Source organism: Lissotriton helveticus, chromosome 10 (genome assembly GCF_964261635.1).
Source record: "Lissotriton helveticus chromosome 10, aLisHel1.1, whole genome shotgun sequence".
NCBI classification, from domain to species: Eukaryota; Metazoa; Chordata; class Amphibia; order Caudata; family Salamandridae; genus Lissotriton; species Lissotriton helveticus.
The window spans coordinates 5,413,657-5,432,807 of record NC_136071.1 but is presented as its reverse complement, the minus strand read 5'-3'; the positions used below and the strand labels follow the sequence as shown (position 1 = coordinate 5,432,807).

Below are 19,151 nucleotides of genomic sequence, written 5' to 3'. Positions count from 1 at the left end.
TGAAATAGATTTTTAGGGATAGTAACAGTTCTATCGGCACTTAAACACGAGCAGTAAGGAATGTGTTTTTAGTCCTTTTAGCTCTCTGAAATTCACTTAATAACATAGGGGCATATTATCAAGGCAGGCAAAATGAAATTATCCTCGCTTTTGTGGCCATTTTCGGCCGCAAAGCGGCGATAATTTCATCACCCTATTAGCAAGCTGTCGCTAACATCAGTTAGCAACAGCTTGTAGGAAATAGCGAGCGGTTTGGGGCCCGCTATGCATGTCAGCGATATTTATCGCTAATGACATGGAAAGTGGGCGTACCCAACCAGTTAGCGACTGAAGGCAGTCGCTATCGCCTATTAGCAAGGCAGGCGTCGTGATAAAAAAATTGCACTAAGCGCGAATATCGCTGAAAACTAACGCCTGCTCAGACCAGTTCTTAACCTGCATAGCCAATGGGAGGTGGATATTCAGGTTAAGGCCCTATTGGCGTTAATGCACGAATATCACTGGTTTTCCTGCGATATTCACGCATTTCGCCGCTATCGCCGGATATTTCATCACTTTAGAGATGAACGTAGCTAATAGCACGTTATCTCTGCGATAAAATCCGGCGATGCACGGCGATAAAAAAAATGTCTCTAAGTTTCTTTAGCGATAAATATCGCTAGTTGTTGATAATATGCCCCACAGTTTCAGTTATATTTCGAATTCTAACCGGAAAAAAATTGGGAAATCAGTAGTTAAATTGCAATTTTTTATTCACAACCTGAGCTGCAATTTAATGGATATTTTTACCGAATGACAATATGTTTTTAAACATCAGCTAAGGTGTTATAAACAAAACTACCCACCACAACATCACTTTGACCTCTGTGTTTTTTCAGCGAAATTTATATTTTTATCGTATATTACTTGCATCAGTATCCTGCACCAGCCCACACTGGCCAAGTCCCCGCTGCGCGGAGCCCTTGGCCCAACCTGCCCACAGGTCGCCAGCCCCTGGTGTCCAGCGCTGAAGGCCGGGGGCAGGGGGGGCTGGCTGGGGGTCCAACCCACAGCTGGGGGCCAACCCCCCCCAATCCCCAGTGCACAGGGACAGGGGCTGGGGAACCGGCTGGGAGATGCAGCCACGGCCAAGCCCTGGGTCCTACCCACAGCTGGGGGTCAACCCCCCCAACCCCCATTGCACAAGGCCAGGGGCAGGGGGGATTGGCTGCGGGGCCTGATCCCAACCCCCACTGAGAGCCACCCCCACATCTGGCCATTGGCCAAGCACAGCTGTAGTTTGCTGATTACTTTAATTCTGAAGGGGTCCCTGTGACGTCACCCTTGTAGACCTGGTGGGCTGGATAGCCCCCCCGTGTTTCCTTATGCCCCTTGTGTTTTTATTTTTCCTGACACTGTGATCCATGCAGTGTGTCTGTTAAAAGCTGTTGCAACATAAATCTTCCTGTGACTGCCAATGCCAGCCAATCACAGCTTTGCAAATCCACAGCAAGATCTGCAACTCTACATTGAAGGACAGAAGAGAAGGATCCCTTGTCCAATGGTGGGCGTTTATGGAATTGCAAATCCGCAAATAAACCGTCCAGATCGCTCTTTTCACACTTAGAAGCAGAGTCCCAAAACGTTTTAGGGCCTCATTTATGAGGCTGTGCGTCACTTTTACGCTGCTGGTGCGTCACTTTTCATAAATGAGGCCCTTAAACTTTAATGTTCTGAAAATGGCTGAACGGTACAGGTTTGCACCCAGCCGGCTGTAAAAGGGAAGGATTTGATCAGGAAATACTGTGTAACATAGGATTGGATTTGTTACCATAACGAGGAGGCATTAACACGAGTGCTTGTCACAGTGCAGATAAGAAAGCGCGTGTTTGTTCTGTGCGAGCGTTCTCGGTCATGCGTCCTTTATGATTTCATAAAGTGATCGAAATTCAGCATCAAAAACATCACCTATCTCTACCCTCCTTTGCATTAATGAAACATGCGATTTCTTCTGGGCAACAAATTATTTGAAAATCAATAAAATAACATGCAAGGATGTGGTGGTTTGAAATTAATAATGCAATTGTTGGTGTGAAAATACAATTTCTAGTGCTGCCTCTGTATGTAAAATCATGCCTTGTATTTGTGTGTTTTCCTTGTGCAGAACATTAGGACAGACATGCTTTCTGTGAAAGGGGGATATTTACTCATTTTTAAGGTAGCGCTGGGCAGCAAGCACAGTTGTTGTGAAAGGAGGGAGCAGGAGTGTGCCATATCTACTAAGATACAGCGCGCTAGTGATCTCTTCTAGCGCTTGCACTGTGTGATACCGAGCGCCAACGCAGACCGCCTTGATTTTGTGCAGGAAGGGGTATGAAGAATCCTTAAAGGCATTTTAATTTTTTTATCTGTCCTGCAAAAGTGACACATCTCTGGCCATGGATACTTTATGGTGGTTTCGTTATTAATCCCGAATGCACGCGCCAACGGGAATGCTCTGATTGGCTGGACGCAACCTGAACAGAAAGTTGTGGCTGCCATTTCATCATCCGGGAATGGTTCCCGGGGCTGAAAATTTGTGAGGAAGCTAACATAAGGGGTCAGGTTGGAGATACTCTGACCCCATGTTTGGGAAATGGAGGTGTTAGTGACACCAGTTATGTGTCCAAAATAGATTTTTTTTATCGAGAACGATATTCGGAACAACGCCATGACCACCAGCGGGCCCCTCCCTGTGTACCATTGTGGGGATGTCACGATATCTAACGTTGTTGCGAATATTGGGAAAAAATACATGAGTGATGTAATATGTGAGGTCATAAGAGGTGCATTGCTGGGTGCGAGTTATAGTTAGCTCAGGAAACTACAAGTGCTGAATTTCTCTAATTTTGTACAAGTGAAATGTCAGCCTAACTATAACGTCCATGTAAACTTTGTTCTTTCAGTGAATTTCTGTGTTTTTTTAAATTCTATTTCCTAACTATAACGTCCCTGTAACCTTTGTTTTTTTCAGTGAATATATATTATGCGGGCAATGAAGAGTGCCCCGATCTGAACCCTAATGATCATGCTATTGATTCTAGTCCTGATCTAAAACTTGATTTAGAAATTCCGAGCTATACTCAAGTATTGACCGTGTTACGAGGGCTGCGATCAAATGGTGCCCCAGGACCTAATGGGTTACTGAATGCCCTGTTTTGTGTTCATAGTAATCTGTGGGTAGGCTTTTTGCATAATCTATTTAGGGATGTTCTGAAATTGGGGGTTGTTCCAGTGTCGTGGCAAGGTAGCATAGTGCAACCAATTTATAAAAGTGGTACGGTTTCAAACCCTGCTAATTATCGTTTAATTTCATTGACTGATGTCGATGCAAAAGTGTTTGCTTCCATTGTTCTAATAGACCTGGAAGACTGGGCTATGAAGGGGAGTATTATTCCATTCAATCAGACTGGCTTTCAGACAGGTCAATCCACTATCACCAATTTGTTGGCCCTAACATTGCTTGCGGAGAAGGCTGTCTTGAATAAACAAAATCTATATATTGCTTTTATTGATCTTAAGGCAGCCTTCGATTCTGTGCCTCGAAACTTGTTATGGAAAAAACTGTCAGATCTGGGAATTCCAATGAAATTGTTGAAAGCTATAATGTTTCTGTATGCTAGCACTTGGGTTCAAGTTAAGATTGGAGGGGGTAACTGCTTATCAAGGAGGATCAGAACATATCATGGCCTAAAGCAGGGCTGTGTTCTTGTCCCCTGCTTATTTAATTTACTTCTATCAGACCTTCCACAGCACTTGGATGTTGTCAATGGGCATGCTCATAGGATTAGGGGAGTGCAAATTGGCTACCTCCTGTATGCTGATGATGCGATTCTTGTGAGCCATACCCCCATCGGCCTACAAAGACTTATTACTGCCTTTGATGATTATATACAGCAGAATGGCCTAGAACTGAACGTCACAAAAACGAAAGTGATGAAAATCGGTGTAGTTAAACAGAAGTTTAATTCCTGGAAAGCCAGAGCAGGCACAATTGGTATGGTTAAGACATATAGATACCTAGGGGTAATATTTGATAATCATATGTCTTTTAAATTTCACCTTAAAGATTTAAGGGCCAAGACTGTGACGTTGATCCATGCTTTTAAATGTTTAAAGAAATCACTGAACTGTCAATCGTCTGAGTTTATTCTAAAAATAATTAAAGCCAAGTTACAACCTAGCCTCATTTATGGTTCTCCGATTACTTGTGGAAAAGATGTGAAGTTGCTCGACTTACTGATTGTTAAGGTTTTTAAAGCAACCTTTGGAATTGACAGGTCAGTGTGTCAAGCAGCAATTAGATTGGAATTCGGTCTCCAAAGACAGTGCCTGGTATCAAAAGGATCCTTCCTAAAATGCATGGCTGTTTTATCAACATCAGCCCCGGCATCTTTAGGGAATATATGCTGGCAAGAAATTGATGAATCTGATTACACTGCCAAATGGAGAGCCTATATTTTAGCATCCTTTCAAGATATCGGCCTGGAAATTGAACTGTCAGCTTTAAAAATGCCTAACTAAAAATTAATTTTAAAAAAGCATATCAAAGCGGAATCGTTTAAATTGGATAAAATTGCTTTAGCTGAAAAAAACTATGCATGGTACGTGATTAATTCATATCAATCCCCGCGTGTTCAGCCGTATTTAAATATCTTCTTCTCTGTAAAGTTTTTAAAAAAAATTCCAAGGCTACGTATGGGTATAAAACCAAAAAAAGAAGGGCACTCGTTCTTGGATTAAACAGTGGCCGGAGTCTAGTTGTATATTCTGTGGTTGGCCACAGGAAACTCTGGTACATATAGTATGTGTATGCCCTAGGTTGACTAATCTTAGACCTTTTTTTCTGAGACCTTATTTTCTGATGAGTGGCGTGAGATCTGCTCGTCAGGCATTAATCATGTCATTGTCCGGTGAATTGGTTCCACTACTATGTCAACTGGTAATATGTTTAATGGCAGTAGATAAATGTTTAATATAGGGTAGATCCCCTCTAATTTTATGACCTTGGTGCTATTGATTTTAATTATTTATAATCTTGATTAAATTAATATTTTTTGTTACGATGGTATTAATTTGAAATGTAATATCAGCGGTGTTACCATTGCAGCAAACTGATGCACTTTTTGCACATTAGATCATTCGAAAGGATGGGAAAGGAATGTTTATTGGTCGATAATATTTCCTTGTGATATCTATGGAAAAGTATGTAAAGCACACCGTCACTTTAACCTGTATTATGTAATTCAAAATGTAAGGTGGCTAGATTTGGGCTTATTAACAAGGTTTTAAACTGTATAGATGGGATTGTTTTTTGTATCATGTGAAGAGAAGATCTCTTGTTTTAAAATGTAATTGTGTTTTTCTTGGTGAATTATGATGCTGTGATTGCAATGATTTTAAGTAATCAAGCAATAAAGATTATGTGGCAGATTTATGTTAACTGGCGCATCCCCAGGGATGCGCCAGTTAATGTGCGCCACAGTGCGCCACAGCTCCGCCACCCATGGTGCCCCGCATTTACAATGCGGCGCACCATGGGGCAAAAACGGCACAGATGCGTCACGCATCTGTGGCGTTAAGGTGGCGCATTGCTGGAGTTGCGTCGCAAGCGCGACGCAGCTCCAGCAAGGCTCGGGGGTGCCCTATCTGACCAATGCTGCATCAAGACCTACGCCTGCTTCAAGCAGGCGCAGGCTTTTGACGCAGCATTGGCCTGAAAGTGACAGAGTGAAATCTTATAGATTTCACTCAGCCACTTTTGCGAGGCGCACCTGCCCCGGAACGCCCCCCCCCCTGCGCCGGAACGCCCACAAGCGGCGCAGGGCTTTACAACGTGGCGCATCTGCCTAGATGCGTCACGTTGTAAATCGTTCGTAGGGATGCGCCACGTTTACGCCGCCTTGCGTGACGCAACAGCGGCGTAAACGTGGCGCAAGGGCCTCATAAATCTGCCCCTATATATATATTACCAAGTACAGTGAATATATACACACACACACACATATAAATATACACACAGACATATATATGTGTATATATGTATATATATATATATATATATATATATATATAAATATACACACACACATATATATCTGAGAGAGAGAGAGGGAGCACGTATGACAGAGAGAGAGAGAGAGCGAGAGAGAGGATACATAGCAGGTAACCATGTAATATGTTCCAATTTTCCCATTGAGGGGTACTGGTGACATCACAAACCATGAGGCCGACCAAGTAGTTTGTAAATGTCACTAGAACCCCAAAAGGGCAAAATTGGGCCATAATTATAAATTTTAGCCTTTATGTATTTTTTTATTTCACTTTTATTTTGGGGGCCCGAGCTTGAAAGGAGCTTTCCTCAAAGTGCGGCGAACACCAGATCTCAATTGAATTTCAAAGAGTTCGATTTTGTTTACTTTTCATGAATACGTCGTGGATAAAACCCTGAGCAGTGGTGAGCGCCAGCGGATTGAAGTGATTCTGTGGCTGACCCAGTTATAGCACATTCGTGATTTACAACATTTGACACATAGGTGGAAGAAGTAGCAGAATTTCTTTAAAAAAAATAGTTTCTAGCTCGATTGGATGAAAATAATATTGCGATAGAATATCACATTGTATTTGTCCTTTTTGTAGCATAATGTATAAAACCGTGCCACTTAATTTGGTGCTCCATGCCGCATAATCCCAATAGCTCTGAGAATGGCACAGGTTTTCTGTGTGGTTTGGGGCTGTCATTTCTGTGAGTTTAATCGCCACTGCTTTTCTTGGACAGCGTTCATGTAATTCGTTTGGTTGTCCATGATTTTATGATTATTGTCTTTTTATTAAATGTATGATTTTTTATTAAAAAAATTATTTGTCTGTTATCATATAGTGTTTTCCTTGTGTTTAACTATATGCTTTTTAAACGTGTTTATTAAAATTTGGTCCTTTTTTATATTAATTTTTTGGGTCCTTCCTTTGCTGTCATTATTTGCCACTTTTTTTTCCAGTATATAATTGCCTAGGAACTTTCTATTTCACACATTGTTTTTCCCTGTCCTAGGAGTTGTCTTATGCTACTACTCAGGGGGGTCCTTGTTTTTTACAATCCATTTCTGTCAGTGTCAACATCAAACACATACTTCACGGTCTCACAATTCTCCCTGAAATATGGGTTCTTATACCACTGCATTTTATACAATGAAAGCCACCAAAAATGTTAGCTCTTTCTTTCTCTGTACATACATCTAAGCACAAATGTATCACACATGTTCAAACATATGTGAACAAATAAATGAACAAATGTAAAAACGCACAAATACACAAGTAAAAGCATGTTATCTATAAATCTAATGAATGTGTGAATTTCTTTTAAGTAAAAACAAATATATAGCATACGTATGAATTAAAAAAGCTAAAAGGTTATATATATATATCCAAATACATAATTGAAAGGCATATAATAATAAATACATAATCGAAAGATATATAGTAATTAAAAAATAATCAAAGAGATATAAAAATACATAATTAATCAAAAAGCATTTAAAAATAAAGACATATTCAAAAGACATATAATAAATAGATATGAAATGAAAAGGCATGTAATATTAAATATTTGACGCAAGTATATACGTATTGCGGTACAATAATACTTTTGGGAATGCCAGCAGACTCTATAGAGGGGACAGGATGGTACCGTTACTCGCACAGCGAAAGAACTGGTGCTCCAGATATAAAAGTATCTAAAACCCCAGTACTCCTCGCCTCTCCAGCTCCTGTTATGTTATGTTAACGTAACTTAGTATAGCGCAGCGAATCAGCCCCGGAGGACTATCGGGAGCCCCTGGTCCTCCATTCACTCTGGACGAGCAGTGCTCGGGGCAACAGAAGCACGCGTGCACGACTAACACTGATGGACGTTACCACCGGTGGCCCACCACCAACCAATGCTCCATAGACCACCCTACACCCCCTATTTAATAATGTTCATATTGCACACTCACAGAGTGCACATCACATGGGGAGTGCCCCTTCACTCAGTCAAGCCATCCACAAGAAGACATGCTGAGGGGGGGATGGGGGCTGCCTCTGGGGTCTTTCATTGCTACTTCTAACAAGGGTCACTCAGTGGAGTAATATATCAACTAAAGTACTCACCGCTGAGCCACGCCTCTGTCCAGGCATCCCTCCCCGCCTGGCCTTGACCTTTACGACAGCACAGACAGCGGAACCCGCCTGGTTTTATACCAGGCCCCCTGGGAAGTCCCGGGCCAGCGGCGGGCGTTCCCCGCGCACGCCCTTTACGCATAGTGCGCACGCTCGCCGTCTCTCTCTGTCTCAGTCTCTCTCTGTCTCTGTCTCTATGTCTCTTTGTAACTTTTAAGAAAGTTCACTCAGTCTGCCGACAGGTGACATTTACTGCCTCCCAGAATATACTGAACCCCACACCCGGGGCACCCACACTTGGCGCCACAGAGCAGCTCGTTCTCTCTTCAGTAACTGACTTAGACGTGCATTATTCATTCATCCACCATATACAGATGTGTGCATTAATAAAGGTATTTACTGTGTATGTATTTCAGAGTATTTACTCTTTGTAGTGAGATGTGGGCGTATGTTTCAATTATATATTTAAATTCAGATGCATTTATTGTCATGTCTGCAACAAATGCTAATTTTACCTTTTTGGGCTTCATATTTCTTTTTTTATTCTTTTTGAGGCAGGAATAAGCTCAGAACTGGATGGCATGGCTGCCAGCCTGTTAGTGGAGACAGTAACTTTGTTGTATTTTTAAAACTTGAAAAGCCCCTTCAGAGCCTCTGGCTTAGCAATTCATTGTGGGCTTGAAACTGAATTGAAAAACACCTCAGTAGGACTAAATACATATTTTAAATTGTTTTTAAATGAATACAGACTGACTAGTGCTTGGGAAGATGCAGAAATAAAGGGCTTCAGGGAGCAGATAATTAATGACACGTTAATCAAGTGTCTAGTTTTGATACAGAATAAATGGCGCTGCACAGGCTTCCACGTAGAGAATTTTAACGCCTTCCATGCGGCCGCGATTCTGCGCCTGTGAGGCAAAATAGCAAGTGGGCGGGTTTATGACGGCCCCCAGCCGTCATCAGCACACGAGCGCCGTAGTGCATGACGGCTGGGGGCCGTCATCAGCATGCAAGGGGTTAAAACATTTTAGCTTCTGTGAAGGGGCCAGCACCAGTGTCTCTAGAACCGATTCACGCCAATAAATGTATAAAGCGATCAAGAACTCCTTTGATGGTTAATATTAGTGGCAGGTAAAAGGTGGCGCTGGCGCGCTTCGTTCCACCCACGCCATCTCTCGTACGCTGGAACGCGTCACGACACAACTGGAGCATCCAAGTGGCATGGATACACACACACCATGACACGTGTTTCGCTCCCCCAGGCTCTGGCTCCAGATCCCTCGCGACAGGCGCACAAGTGGCGTCTGCGAGCAATATCAGTGCGAATAGCAAGTTCATTTTTGACCTTTTATATTTATTTATCGATGCATCTAAGAATTTACTGATACCTTTATTAATTGAGCTTTTTGCTGATCAGTTTATGATGCTCAAACTCATTCTTCTTGCCCGATTAATCTACTACGAGTGATTTAATTCCAAACAAAGAAGGTTGTCGCGTAAAACTGGGGTATCATAAGAGGAGCTATCATCAAGGGGCTGGTGCGGCCAGAAATAAAACCCAGTGAATGGCAGCTAAACGCTGACAGACGCGCAGCGCACTCGCCCATGTGTGTTATTAGTGTGTGTGAAATGTTTGGGCAACGCTGTTAGAGAAACAGCTGTGTGCTGACACCCCAAAACAGATGAGTTAATTCTAGCATTGTACGTACCCCTGAGACCCTAAACATGGGGCGCAACTAGAGATCAGAGGTGGCCCAAACATTCCCAGGAGGCCTCTGAATGCAGAGAGACTCATGAAATGTGGAACAGACTCTTGTGGCGTCCGCAGTGTCTGCAACAGTCACATCTGAGAGCTCCTCGTGGCTGTCTCAGGGCTTTAACCCGTTGGCTGCTTCCGCTTTTTTGCGGCAGTGCGGCCGTTTTAAAAAACGGACGCGGTCACGTCGGCCATTGGCCGACGGCAGCACCAGCAAGGTAGTGCTGCTGTCTGCCAATGGCCGACGGCAGCAGCCAACAGGTTAAAAGAGCCCGAGGGATGCCACCCCAGCCCTACCGGGGGGACATCAGATGGAGCAGAGGAGCAAAGGCCAGGAGACACCGTTAGACTGTGATAGCTCGCTTCCGGGACTGCACTGAGCGCTCTTCCCTCCCCGATGACTGCTGGGGTGGGTCTTGTAAGAGCCGAAACATGAATTAACTAAAAAATAAAGTGTGGCCAAGGGCAAGGCGCTCAGTGCTGTCATGAGGCATTATAGAGCAAACACGAGGAGATGATGGACGGAGCGCTGAAACTTTTCAGACCCTCACCCCCAGTCACAGATCTGGGCTGAATCCATCATCGTTCTTTCGCTCACTCAGCCACCCCAGTTCAGACCCAGCCATATGCAAATATCTGACCCTGTGCCTCATGGGAACAGTCCAGACCGAACTGCCAAGCCATGTCTTCCCTGAACCTGAACTGTGAATGAGAGCCATTGAGTGTGTGGCAACTAGAGAGTGTGTGAGTGTCATAAGTGTATGTGAATATGCCAGTGAGAATGTCAGTGACTGAGTATGTAAGTGGGCGAGTAACATGGAGGAGAGAGAGCAGTGTCTTCAGATGTATCTGCGACAGGTCGGGTATTGTACTGAGGGTAAGTTGAGCGTAAGTGACAGGAGCTCTACTGAGTGAGTCCCTTGGGTGAGTTGAGTGTGAGTGACAGGTGCTGTATAGAGGGAGTCCCTCGGGTGAGTTGAGTGTGAGGGACAGGTGCTGTAGTGAGAGAGTCCCTCAGGTGAGTTGAGTGTGAGCGACCGGTGCTGTACTGAGGGAGCCCCTCGGGTGAGTTGAGTGTGAGCGACAGGTCCTGTACTGAGGGAGTCCCTCGGGTGAGTTGAGTGAGAGCAACAGGTGCTCTACTGAGGAATTTACTCGGTGAGTTGAGTGTGAGGGGCCAGTGCTGTACTGAGGAAGTCCCTCGGGTGAGTTGAGTGTGAGCGACAGGTACTGTACTGAGGGAGTCCCTCGGGTGAGTTGAGTGTGAGCGACCGGTGCTGTACTGAGGGAGTCCCTCGGGTGAGTTGAGTGTGAGCGACCGGTGCTGTACTGAGGGAGTCCCTCGGGTGAGTTGAGTGTGAGGGACCGGTGCTGTACTGAGGGAGTCCCTCGGGTGAGTTGAGTGTGAGCGACCAGTGCTGTACTGAGGGAGTCCCTCGGGTGAGTTGAGTGTGAGCGACCGGTGCTGTACTGAGGGAGTCCCTCGGGTGACTTGAGTGTGAGGGACAGGTGCTGCACTGAGGGAGTCTCTCAGGTGAGTTGAGTGTGAGCGACAGGTGCTGTACTGAGGGAGTCCCTCAGGTGAGTTGAGTGTGAGCGACAGGTGGTGTGCTGAGGGAGTCCCTCGGTGAGTTGAGTGTGAGTAACAGGTGCTGTACTGAGGGAGTCCCTCGGTGAGTTGAGTGTGAGCGACAGGTGCTGTGCTGAGGGAGTCCCTCGGGTGAGTTGACTGTGAGCGACAGGTGCTGTACTGAGGGAGTCCCTCAGGTGAGTTGAGTGTGAGCAACAGCTGCTGTACTGAGGGAGTCCCTCGGGTGAGTTGAGTGTGAGCAACAGCTGCTGAACTGAGGGAGTCCCTCGGTGAGTTGAGTGTGAGCTTCAGGTACTGTACTGAGGGAGTCCCTCGGGTGAGTTGAGTGTGAGTGACAGGTGCTGTACTGAGGGAGTCCCTTTGTGAGTTGAGTGTGAGGGGCTGTACTGAGTTAGTCCCTCAGGTAAGTTGAGTGTGGGTGACAGGTGCTGTACTGAGGGAGTCCCTCAGGTGAGTTGAGTGTGAGCGACAGGTACGGTACTGAGGGAGTCCCTCGGTGAGTTGAGTGTGAGCGACCAGTGCTGTACTGAGGGAGTCCCTCGGGTGAGTTGAGTGTGAGTGACAGGTGCTGTACTGAGGGAGTCCCTCAGTGAGTTGAGTGTGAGCTTCAGGTACTGTACTGAGGGAGTCCCTCGGGTGAGTTGAGTGTGAGGGGCCGGAGCTGTACTTAGGGAGTGCCTCTGGTGAGTTGAGTGTGTGTGACAGGTGCTGTGTGGCTGGCAGGGGCAGTCACCGTGAGGTGGGTGATGAATGACTCTCTGTATCTGGTGCGGGCAGGGGTGGTCACCGTGTGGTGGGTGGTGGATGACTCTGTGGCTGGCAGGGGCAGTTACCGTGAGGTGGGTGGTGGATGACTCTCTGTGGCTGGTGCGGGCAGGGGTGGTCACCGTGAGGTGGGTGGTGGGTGACTCTCTGTGGCTGGTGAGGGCAGGTGCAGTCACCGTGAGGTGGGTGATGGATGACTCTCTGTGGCTGGTGAGGGCAGGGGCGGTCACCGTGAGGTGGGTGGTGGATGACTCTCTGTGGCTGGTGCGGGCAGGGGTGGTCACCGTGAGGTGGGTGGTGGGTGACTCTCTGTGGCTGGTGAGGGCAGGTGCAGTCAACGTGAGGTGGGTGATGGATGACTCTCTGTGGCTGGTGAGGGCAGGGGTGGTCACCATGAGGTGGGTGGTGGATGACTCTGTGTGGCTGGTGAGGGCAGGGCCGGTCATCGTGAGGTGGGTGGTGGATGACTCTCTGTGGCTGGTGCGGGCAGGGGTGGTCACCGTGAGGAGGGTGGTGGATGACTCTCTGTGGCTGGTGCGGGCAGCGGTGGTCACCTTGAGGTGGGTGGTGGATGACTCTCTGTGGCTGGTGCGGGCAGGGGTGGTCACCGTGAGGAGGGTGGTGGATGACTCTCTGTGGCTGGTGAGGGCAGGTGTGGTCACCTTGAGGTGGGTGGTGGAAGACTCTCTGTGGCTGGTGCGGGCAGCGGTGGTCACCGTGAGGTGGGTGGTGGATGACTCTCTGTGGCTGGTGCGGGCAGGGGTGGTCACCGTGAGGAGGGTGGTGGATGACTCTCTGTGGCTGGTGCGAGCATGGGCGGTCACAATGAGGTGGGTGGTGGATGACTCTCTGTGGCTGGCAGGGGTGGTCAACGTGAGGTGGGTGGTGGAAGACTCTCTGTGGCTGGTGCGGGCAGCGGTGGTCACCGTGAGGTGGGTGGTGGATGACTCTCTGTGGCTGGTGCGGGCAGGGGTGGTCACCGTGAGGTGGGTGGTGGATGACTCTCTGTGGCTGGTGAGGGCAGGGGTGGTCACCGTGAGGTGGGTGGTGGATGACTCTCTGTGGCTGGTGCGGGCAGGGGTGGTCACCGTGAGGTGGGTGGTGGATGACTCTCTGTGGCTGGTGCGGGCAGCGGTGGTCACCGTGAGGTGGGTGGTGGATGACTCTCTGTGGCTGGTGCGGGCAGCGGTGGTCACCGTGAGGTGGGTGGTGGATGACTCTCTGTGGCTGGTGCGGGCAGGGGTGGTCACCGTGAGGTGGGTGGTGGATGACTCTCTGTGGCTGGCGCGGGCAGGGGCGGTCACCATGAGGTGGGTGGTGGATGACTCTCTGTGGCTGGCTGGGGTGGTCACCGTGAGGTGGGTGGTGGATGACTCTCTGTGGCTGGTGCGGGCAGGGGTGGTCACCGTGAGGTGGGTGGTGGATGACTCTCTGTGGCTGGTGAGGGCAGGGGTGGTCACTATGAGGTGGGTGGTGGATGACTCTCTGTGGCTGGTGAGGGCAGCGGTGATCACCGTGAGGTGGGTGGTGGATGACTCTCTGTGGCTGGCAAGTGTGGTCACCGTGAGGTGGGTGGTGGATGACTCTCTGTGGCTGGTGCGGGCAGGGGCGGTCACAATGAGGTGGGTGGTAGATGAATCTCTGTGGCTGGTGCGGGCAGGGGTGGTCACCGTGGGGAGGGTGGTAGATGACTCTCTGTGGCTGGCGCGGGCAGGGGCGGTCACCGTGAGGTGGGTGGTGGATGACTCTCTGTGGCTGGTGAGAGCAGGGCCGGTCATCGTGAGGTGGGTGGTGGATGACTCTCTGTGGCTTGTGAGGGCATGTGCGGTCACCGTGAGGTGGGTGGTGGATGACTCTGTGGCTGGTGCGGGCAGGGGCGGTCACCGTGAGGTGGGTGGTGGATGACTCTCTGTGGCTGGCACGGGCAGGGGTGGTCACCGTGAGGTGGGTGGTGGATGACTCTCTGTGGCTGGTGTTGGCAGCGGTGGTCACTGTGCGGCTGGCGCAGTGAGTCAGTGGGGGGTGACCCTTCCGATATGACGATGGCACCGCCCAGCACTAAAGACACTTCTCGGACACTAGGCTATCTTGACATGCGAGTGATTTTGACCAACCCTGCTGGCCTCAAGAGGCACCAACCTGGACCATCGTATGAGTGTCGCCAGTCCTACCACTGGCCTGTGTTAATATGTGATTGGTTCTGCCCAGTCTTACATGTCCTGAGAGGCTTCGACATTTGCTGACATGTGACTGACTCTGCCCAGCCCTACAGAGGCACTGGCCTATGTCAACATATGTCTGAATCTACAGCTCTAACCTAGGAGGTGTCGGCCTTTTGCTGACATGTGACTGACTCTGCCCAGCCCTCCTGAGGAAAGCCGACTGACCAACAGGCAGATAAGGCTGAAACATGTCGACCACTTTTAACCTCACAAGTTTAGTACGCTAGAATTCCTAAATAATTCCATAGCGACACGCCTTAACCTTCTACCCGAATCCAGAAATATTAAAGTTGAACCTCTGGCTGTCCGGGTATTTTAGAACACCTTTATAGCAGTATTTCACTTATTCACCATCACTACTGTTTTAACCAATGGTACAACCTCCTGGCGGAGGGTGCAAACAAAAACTGACCCAAGGATTACGCACGGACACGTGTTACAAGAAGCGGGGACACATCATATACCGCTACACGACTCTGAAAAAACACGTGTATGATGGTCTTTTATTTGGGAGACACCTACCCATCCACCTGCAGACCTTGGTTATGCAGGACCAGTGATCCTTTTCACATTGATTTATAATTATTGAAAGGAGATTGAAAGGATCTCTACTCTCTCTCCCTCCACCAATTGATGATACCCTTTGGAAGCATCGACATTTGCTAACGTAACTGACTCTGTCCGACCCTACAGGCCCTCCAGCACGTGACTGACTTTTCTTAACCCTATTCACCCTTCTGAGGCATCTACCTTTGCTGACATGTGACTGACTCTGCCCAGCCCCACAGGCTCTTAGGAGGCACTGGCCTGTCTTGACTTGACTGACTCTGCCCAGCCCCACAGGCTCTTCAGAGGCACTGGCCTGGCCTGACTTGACTGACTCTGCCCAGCCCCACAGGCTCTTCGGAGGCACTGGCCTGTCTTGACTTGACTGACTCTGCCCAGCCCCACAGGCTCTTCGGAGGCACTGGCCTGTCTTGACTTGACTGACTCTGCCCAGCCCCACAGGCTCTTCGGAGGCACTGGCCTGTCTTGACTTGACTGACTCTGCCCAGCCCCACAGGCTCTTCAGAGGCACTGGCCTGGCCTGACTTGACTGACTCTGCCCAGCCCCACAGGCTCTTCAGAGGCACTGGCCTGGCCTGACTTGACTGACTCTGCCCAGCCCCACAGGCTCTTTGGAGGCACTGGCCTGTCTTGACTTGACTGACTCTGCCCAGCCCCACAGGCTCTTCGGAGGCACTGGCCTGTCTTGACTTGACTGACTCTGCCCAGCCCCACAGGCTCTTCGGAGGCACTGGCCTGTCTTGACTTGACTGACTCTGCCCAGCCCCACAGGCTCTTCAGAGGCACTGGCCTGGCCTGACTTGACTGACTCTGCCCAGCCCCACAGGCTCTTCGGAGGCACTGGCCTGTCTTGACTTGACTGACTCTGCCCAGCCCCACAGGCTCTTCGGAGGCACTGGCCTGTCTTGACTTGACTGACTCTGCCCAGCCCCACAGGCTCTTCAGAGGCACTGGCCTGGCCTGACTTGACTGACTCTGCCCAGCCCCACTGGCTCTTCAGAGGCACTGGTCTGGCCTGACTTGACTGACTCTGCCCAGCCCTACCGGCCCCTTGGAGGCACTGGCCTGGCCTGGCCTGACTTGACCGACTCTGCCCAGCCCTGCTGACTCCCCAGAGGCACTGGCTTTTCCTGACATGTGACTGACTCTGCCCAGCCCCTCCAGCCCCTCAGAGGCCCCAGCCTAGCAGGCTCTCTTGCCTGGGAGGATCCTCCTCAGACGGGGCTCTGACTCACCGCCCCCCCCCCCCCCCAGACAACAGCAGACAAAGGTCACCGCCACAGGAACCGGAAGTGCCGCTCTGGCTCTGCTGCTGAAAAATGTCAAACTTGAGAAATTCCCCAAGACAGTCAAAGTGACAAGAAAGGTTCAACCGTCTGAGGATGGAAAACAAGAAGCAGAGAGACAGGCTACTCCTGCCTGTGGGGGTCATTACTCCTGCTTGTGGGGGTCACTACACCTGCCTGTTGGGGTCACTCTACACCTGCCTGTGGGGGTCACCCTACACCTGCTTGTGGGGGTCACTACACCTGCCTTTCGGGGTCACTACACCTGCCTGTGGGGGTCACTACTCCTGCCTGTGGGGGTCACCCTACACCTGCTTGGGTCACTCTACGCCTGTTTGCCAGGGTCACTCTACACCTGCCTGTGGGGGTCACCCTACACCTGCTTGTGGGGGTCACCCTACACCTGCCTGTGGGGGTCACCCTACACCTGCTTGTGGGGGTCACTACACCTGCCTGTGGGGGTCACTCTACACCTGCCTGTGGGGGTCACCCTACACCTGCTTGTGGGGGTCACTACACCTGCCTGTGGGGGTCACTACACCTGCCTGTGGGGGTCACTACTCCTGCCTGTGGGGGTCACCCTACACCTGCTTGGGTCACTCTACGCCTGTTTGCCAGGGTCACTCTACACCTGCCTGTGGGGGTCACTCTACACCTGCCTGTGGGGGTCACCCTACACCTGCTTGTGGGGGTCACTACACCTGCCTGTGGGGGTCACTACTCCTGCCTGTGGGGGTCACTCTACACCTGCCTGTGGGGGTCACCCTACACCTGCTTGTGGGGGTCACTACACCTGCCTGTGGGGGTCACTACTCCTGCCTGTGGGGGTCACCCTACACCTGCTTGGGTCACTCTACGCCTGTTTGCCAGGGTCACTCTACACCTGCCTGTGGGGGTCACCCTACACCTGCTTGTGGGGGTCACTACTCCTGCCTGTAACTACACCTGCCTGTGGGGGTCACTACTCCTGCCTGTGGGGGTAACTACTCCTGCCTGTGGGGGTCACTGCGCCTGGCTGCCAGGGTTACTCTACACCTGCCTGTAGAGGTCACTCTACTCCTGTCTGCCTGGGTCACTTTACGCCTGTCTGCCAGGGTCACTCTAAGCCTGTCTGCCAGGGTCACTCTACGCCTGTCTGGTAGGGTCACTCTACACCTGCCTGTAGAGGTCACTCTACTCCTGCCTGCCAGGGTCACTCTACACCTGTCTGCCAGGGTCACTCTAAGCCTGCCTGCCAGGGTCACTCTAAGCCTGTTTGCCAGGGTCACTCTAAGCCTGTTTGCCAGGGTCACTCTACACCTGCCTGCTAGGGTTACTCTACGCCTGTCTGCCAGGGTCACTCTAAGCCTGTTTGCCAGGGTCACTCTACACCTGTCTGCCAGGGTCACTCTACACCTGTCTGCCAGGGTCACTCTAAGCCTGTATGCCAGGGTCACTCTAAGCCTGTTTGCCAGGGTCACTCTACACCTGCCTGCCAGGGTCACTCTACGCCTGTTTGCCAGGGTCACTCTACGCCTGTTTGCCAGGGTCACTCTACACCTGTTTGCCAGGGTCACTCTACGCCTGTTTGCCAGGGTCACTCTATCCCTGCTTGCCAGGGTCACTCTATGCCTGTTTGCCAGGGTCACTCTACACCTGTCTGCCAGGGTCACTCTAAGCCTGTTTGCCAGGGTCACTCTACGCCTGTTTGCCAGGGTCACTCTACGCCTGTCTGCCAGGGTCACTCTAAGCCTGTTTGCCAGGGTCACGCTACACCTGTCTGCCTGGGTCACTCTACGCCTGTTTGCCAGGGTCACTCTAAGCCTGTCTGCCTGGGTCACTCTACACCTGTATGCCTGGGTCACTCTACGCCTGTTTGCCAGGGTCACTCTAAGCCTGTCTGCCTGGGTCACTCTACACCTGTCTGCCTGGGTCACTCTACGCCTGTTTGCCAGGGTCACTCTAAGCCTGTCTGCCTGGGTCACTCTACACCTGTCTGCCTGGGTCACTCTACGCCTGTTTGCCAGGGTCACTCTAAGCCTGTTTGCCAGGGTCACGCTACACCTGTCTGCCTGGGTCACTCTACGCCTGTTTGCCAGGGTCACTCTAAGACTGTTTGCCAGGGTCACGCTACACCTGTCTGCCAGGGTCACTCTAAGCCTGTTTGCCAGGGTCACTCTACGCCTGTTTGCCAGGGTCACTCTACGCCCGTCTGCCTGGGTCACTCTACACCTGTCTGCCTGGGTCACTCTACGCCTGTTTGCCAGGGTCACTCTAAGCCTGTTTGTCAGGGTCACGCTACACCTGTCTGCCTGGGTCACTCTACACCTGTTTGCCAGGGTCACTCTACACCTGTCTGCCTGGGTCACTCTACACCTGTTTGCCAGGGTCACTCTACACCTGTCTGCCAGGGTCACTCTACACCTGTCTGCCAGGGTCACTCTACGCCTGTTTGCCAGGGTCACTCTAAGCCTGTTTGCCAGGGTCACGCTACACCTGTTTGCCAGGGTCTCTCTAAGCCTGTTTGCCAGGGTCACTCTACACCTGTCTGCCAGGGTCACTCTAAGCCTGTTTGCCAGGGTCACGCTACACCTGTCTGCCTGGGTCACTCTACACCTGTTTGCCAGGGTCACTCTACACCTGTCTGCCTGGGTCACTCTACACCTGTCTGCCAGGGTCACTCTACGCCTGTTTGCCAGGGTCACTCTAAGCCTGTTTGCCAGGGTCACGCTACACCTGTCTGCCTGGGTCACTCTACACCTGTTTGCCAGGGTCACTCTACACCTGTCTGCCTGGGTCACTCTACACCT

General features: G+C 50.2%; 1 protein-coding gene across 1 annotated transcript in view; it reads right to left on the bottom strand.

Moving 5' to 3' along the window:
* Window positions 1-8,217, bottom strand: part of FOXP3 (forkhead box P3) — a 99,555-nt gene extending 91,338 nt beyond the window's left edge. Inside the window, exon 1 of the mRNA XM_078664111.1 lies at window positions 8,167-8,217. The gene's annotated coding sequence lies outside the window, so the exon portion shown is untranslated. The remainder of the gene's footprint in view (window positions 1-8,166) is intronic.
* Window positions 8,218-19,151: the final 10,934 nt, after the last annotated feature.